The sequence below is a fragment of the Bubalus kerabau genome, chromosome X, assembly GCF_029407905.1.
Source record: "Bubalus kerabau isolate K-KA32 ecotype Philippines breed swamp buffalo chromosome X, PCC_UOA_SB_1v2, whole genome shotgun sequence".
In the NCBI taxonomy this organism is placed as follows: Eukaryota; Metazoa; Chordata; class Mammalia; order Artiodactyla; family Bovidae; genus Bubalus; species Bubalus kerabau.
In genome coordinates this window covers 24,253,261-24,258,559 of record NC_073647.1, presented here as the reverse complement: position 1 = coordinate 24,258,559, position 5,299 = coordinate 24,253,261, and the positions used below count along the sequence as shown (strand labels likewise).

Genomic DNA, 5,299 nt, shown 5'->3' with positions numbered 1-5,299 from the left:
GAGATGAGCGCAATTGTGTGGTAGTTTGAGCATTCTTTGGCATTGCCTTTCTTTGGGATTCGAATGAAAACACCTTTTCTAGTCCTGTGGCCACTGCTGAGTTTTCCAACTTTGCTGGCATATTGAATGCAGCACTTTCACAGCATCATCTTTCAGGATTTGAAAGAGCTCAACTGGAATTCCATCACCTCCACTAGCTTTGTTCGTAGTGATGCTTTCTAAGGCCCACTTGACTTCACATTCCAGGATGTCTGGCTCTAGGTGAGTGATCACACCATCATGATTATCTGGGTCTTGAAGCTCTTTTTTGTACAGTTCTCCTGTGTATTCTTGCCACCTCTTCTCACCTCTCAACGTGATTTTACAAATATCTAATCTTGCCCATTTAGATTTTCAGTTCAGTCACTCAGTCATGTCCGACTCTTTGAGACCCCATGAATCGCAGCATGCCAGGCCTCCCTGTCCATCACCAACTCCCCGAGTTTACTCAAACTCTTGTCCATCGAGTCAGTGACGCCATCCAACCATCTCATCCTCTGTCGTCCCCTTCTCCTCCCACCTTCAATCTTTTCTAGCATCAGGGTCTTTTCAAATGAGTCAGCTCTTTGCATCAGGTGGCCAAAGTATTGGAATTTCAGCTTCAGCATCAGTCCTTCCAATGAATATTCAGGACTGATTTCCTTTAGGATTGGCTGGTTGGATCTCCTTTCAGTCCAAGGGACTCTCAAAAGTCTTCTCCAAAACCACAGTTCAAAAACATCAGTTCTTCGGAGCTCAGCTTTCCTTATAGTCCAACTCTCACATCAGTACATGACTACTGGAGAAACCATAGTTTGACTAGAGAGACCTTTGTTGGCAAAGTAATGTCTCTGCTTTTGAATATGCTGTCTAGGTTGGTCATAACTTTTCTTCCAAGGATCAAGCGTCTTTTAATTTCCTGAGAGTGGATTTTATCAGATCAATTTTTAGAGTTCTGGGACCAGTCTGATGTCACCCTGCTTATGTCAACTACCTGTGTGCCTTGATCAAAACATTTTTTCTGTACAATGAAATGGGTTACCCTAGAAATTCTCTGAGGATGCTTTCTTCCTTCTCAGACCTTCTAGGGTTCTGGGATTCCAACTGAGAGAGAGAGAGGACCATGGGAAAGGACCCAGTATACACCCAATATCACATCTATTTAATAATAATGCCCAGAAAAGCAATGTTTCCAATATCAATTTGGTCAAAAGAAAAGTAATTGACTTTTAGAAACCTTGTAAGATTTAACATATCTGTGAAATCCCGTGTATTGGTCAATTGGATGATTTCTGCTGGTTTTCCCCTATGGACGGAGGAGCCTGGAAGGCTGCAGTCCATGGGGTCGTGAAGAGTCGGACACGTCTGAGCGACTTCACTTTCACTTTTCACTTTCATGCATTGGAGAAGGAAATGGCAACCCACTCCAGTGTTCTTGCCTGGAGAATCCCAGGGACGGGGGAGCCTGGTGGGCTGCCGTCTCTGGGGTCGCACAGAGTCGGACACGACTGAAGCGACTTAGCAGCAGCAGCGGCAGCAGCAGCAGCAGCACAGGAGAGGGCCTTGCCTGGAAGCCATGCTCCTTTTCCCCACTAGATGGCATCAACACTCAACCTTGCCAAATAGTGTCTTTTCTGTTGTCATTTCTGCCATGCTCACTCTTATCTATATGTTGGATCTGGGACCTTGATACTTAGTATTTATAGTTCTACTTTCCTGAGCAACTAAACACGTTTCATTTCAATTGTAAGTAATCATCAATAATGGCACAGATTCTAAAAAACACAAAATGTAAAGCTAGGAAAGAAGCAAAGCCACAAGGGAGTAGGATCCTTTAATTTGTAGAGGATGGAACAGAAGTGGAGTGACTTGAGGTCACCAGGTAGGTAGTGGCACCTTAAGAACTAGAACTCAAGTCTCCTGAGTCACAGTTCCCAGGTCTTCTTTCCTTCTTTGGGGAGGTCAGTATGCTGTTAGTTTCATTGAGAAGCTGTGTATCCTGGGGCAGATTGAGTTCCTCATCTGTAATATGGGCATAATAATAGTATCTACTTCATAGAGTTTTACTAGAATCAGAGACCATGTATGTAAGAGACCAGGAGGCACAGCACACTCAGGGAGGCATGTCCCAGACAGGCAAGTGTGTCACACAGGTGTGCCACAAGCAGGTATGCCCAAAGGCATCTTGTTCCACAATTTCCCATACGAGTCTAATACAATATATGACTTACACAGTGTTCCTTCTCTTTTCCCCATAGGGACAGTGCATACCTTTCAAACAAAAACAGTAAAACTCAATTAGCCTCTTTCAGGGCTAACATCCTCTCAATGGCTGGTCTCTGGCTCAGGTATTAAGGTGAACTGTGCCTAACTCCTGGTTTCTCCCTCAGGGACACAGCCACTCCTTCACTTACTTGCCAGCTTCTTGATTCATCCACGCCAATAAAACCTGAACCAGGTGAGGACCACAACCCCATCTAGCTCACCGAACGACTTTTGAAACATGGATCACTCCATAATCGGGAGCAATGGCACCGGCAGCGGTAAGTCTTTCTCCTGATAGTTCTATTGAGGGGGAGCACTGTATTTGCAAATATCACAGTGTAACTGAAATCAGGGACCCCCTTCCCAGAAACTGTTCTTAAAATAGAAACGACTGAGTCTCTCCCAAAAGCCTAGAGCTGTGCCAGGTTAGAGTCCTAGAGCATCACCATGACCATGTGAAGTCGCTCAGTTGTGTCTGACTCTGCGACCCCATTGACTGTAGCCTACCAGGCTCCTCTGTCCGTGGGATTTTACAGGCAAGAGTAGTGGAGTCGGTTGCCATTTCCTTCTCCAGAGGATCTTCCCAACACAGGGATCAAACCGAAGTATCCCGCATTGCAGGCAGACGGTTTACTGTCTGTGCCACCAGGGAAGCCTAGAGCATCACAGTAGCCGAATTAAATCCAAGTGATGACCACGCCTCACATTTATAAAATGCCTACACATCTATACAATGTTTTGTTTACTCTTTGCAAAGCACTTTGGGGTTTTTCTCTCATTTGATCCTTGAAACAACACTGGAGTAAGTATGGCAGGTAAGTCCCCATCTCATAAATGAGAATATAAGAGGCAGGACGAGATCAAGCACAAAAAGACCTTAGAATCAGACCTGAGTTCTTATCACAGCTCTTGTACTTCCTAGGTGTGTGACTTTGGGAAAGGTAATCTTTCTAAGCCTCGGTTTCCTCATCCGTAAAAGGAGGATGAGCGTGGTAGTTATGACGATTAAATGAGATGATGCATGGAAGCCAAGGTCTTTAACACTCAAAATATGTAACCTGTTATTGTTAAATAATTGGTAATTTGTGACAGAAGTCAGAACAGATATCTCAAGTCCACTGGGCCAAATGGTCAAATCAAACACATGCAACATAGATCCACAGTGAGATTTTTCTCTCTGAAATGGCAGGTTTTTCTTACCAACTAATCTTTGAAACCAAAATCACCTTTTTGTCCGTGATGGAAATTTACAAGTGAATCACCTTTCATTTGGTGAAGCCCTTGAGGCAGTCAACTTCTGTATGTTGCTTTTCCTAGGTTTTGGCCACTTACTGATACAGAACTGTTCATCCTCTTCTGTATTAGCATGCTCACTTCTGCTCCAAGACTCTGTGCAGAAGCAGGAAGTTAGGAAAAGGCCAGAAAAGCACTAACACTGCCAAGGGCTGAAGGGTGGAGCGCGCAAGGCCAGGCTAGGGAGTTTCAGCCAAGAACTCGCAAGTTCCTTTTCTATGCCCAGACAGAAGAGTTAAACCACTTTTTTTCTGACTGCCATAGCGTGCCATCACTGATGACACACAAACACAGTAAACGTGCTATTTCTCTAGAGAGCAATCTTCTTTGAAAGCTCTTTATGTGCCTCGTTCCGTTTTTGAGAACATTTTCCAAAGAAACCAGCTAAAAAGGACCGCAGTGGGTGGGAGGGTGGCAAGCTGTATAAGGTTGTTCCAAGCCTCGCTATATATAATGGTGAAACGCTAGAAACCACCCAAATGTTCAATAATGGTAGCGTGTTAAAAAAAAAAAAAGTAGGGTATGGACCAGATGGAATGTTCTTTAAGCATTAAAATAGTAAGTATGGGGTCTGTGTTAAGTGAAAAAAAGAGATCAAGATGTGATATAGACACAAACATTACAACTCTGTAAACTCAAAATGTATGTGGACATAAATATCAAGGAAAGAAAATGTGTAATGCATAGAACCTTTTAATTTCATTTGCCTTAGCAACTGTGCATGCCACTTTGCAGATGTTATTTTAATCCTCCTGACAACTCATCAGCTAATTTCAACACACAAAAATGCCCCCTGCTGTGGTGATCATTTGGATTGTGTATAACAGCATTTTGAAAACTTTACCATATAGAGCTCTGCCGTTTACTAGCTGTGTGACCTTGGACAAGTCAGTCTCTCCAAGTGGCTTCCTTTGTAAGACGGGAGAGGACAGCGGACTAAATCTCTAAGCTCCGGAAATTGAGTGTCTTCGAGGTATCCAAAGAGTCCCAGTTTGAGTTTTTCCATCTTTGGCCTTTCCCCCAAGTGTCCCTTCACAACAGATTGTCTTGGAGTGTGATGTAAAATGTCAGTGGAGAAAAACAGGACTTTTTTATTTTAAAACTAGACATAATACAAAATGTTACATTACTCTCTGTCATGTTTCCATGAATTCTGGGGACCCGGCTGACTGTGCTCCTTTGCGACCACACACACCCAGAAATTTGGCAGAAGTGGCAGGGAGGGGGAGACGTAGTCAGAAAGAATTTGGGACCAGGCTCAGACAGTGTTAGGGAAAAAATGGTGAAATTCTCTGCTGTGGCTTCCTGGAAGCCAAAGGGAAAATAGATTCTGCTTTGTCTTCAGTTAGCATTGAAATAAGCCTCTCACGCCGGAGGCAGCACTTCCCGCGGGTGTCTGCCCGGCCAGCGGAGGTGGGCGGGGCGGTGTGTTTAGCCACGTGACTGGGTTACCCGCTTCTAGAGCTTAAAGGCCAATGTGCTTCCCTCTCTGCGGTAAACTGCTGAGGCTGAGGATGAGCTTCCGAGGCGGATTCTCATCTGAGGCTGCTTTAGCTTTCGATTACCCTCAGGGGAGATCCTCTCTTCTTGCAAGTGCTAGCTTCCAACCAGGCCGTTTCCATTTGTAAGAAGAGTGTCACAAGCATCCTAGTGACAGCCATCTATGTGTTTGGACTGTTATCTGCTCCCGCCTTGTGCGTTCCCCACCTGAAGAGGGGCCTGG

At 44.6% G+C, this 5,299-nt stretch overlaps 1 long non-coding RNA gene across 1 annotated transcript; it reads left to right on the top strand.

The window, feature by feature from the left end:
• Window positions 1–2,421: 2,421 nt before the first annotated feature.
• LOC129638627 (uncharacterized) lies at window positions 2,422–4,705 on the top strand. Its single transcript, XR_008707937.1, has 2 exons — window positions 2,422–2,561; window positions 4,428–4,705. It is a non-coding gene; the product is annotated as an uncharacterized LOC129638627 (long non-coding RNA).
• Window positions 4,706–5,299: the final 594 nt, after the last annotated feature.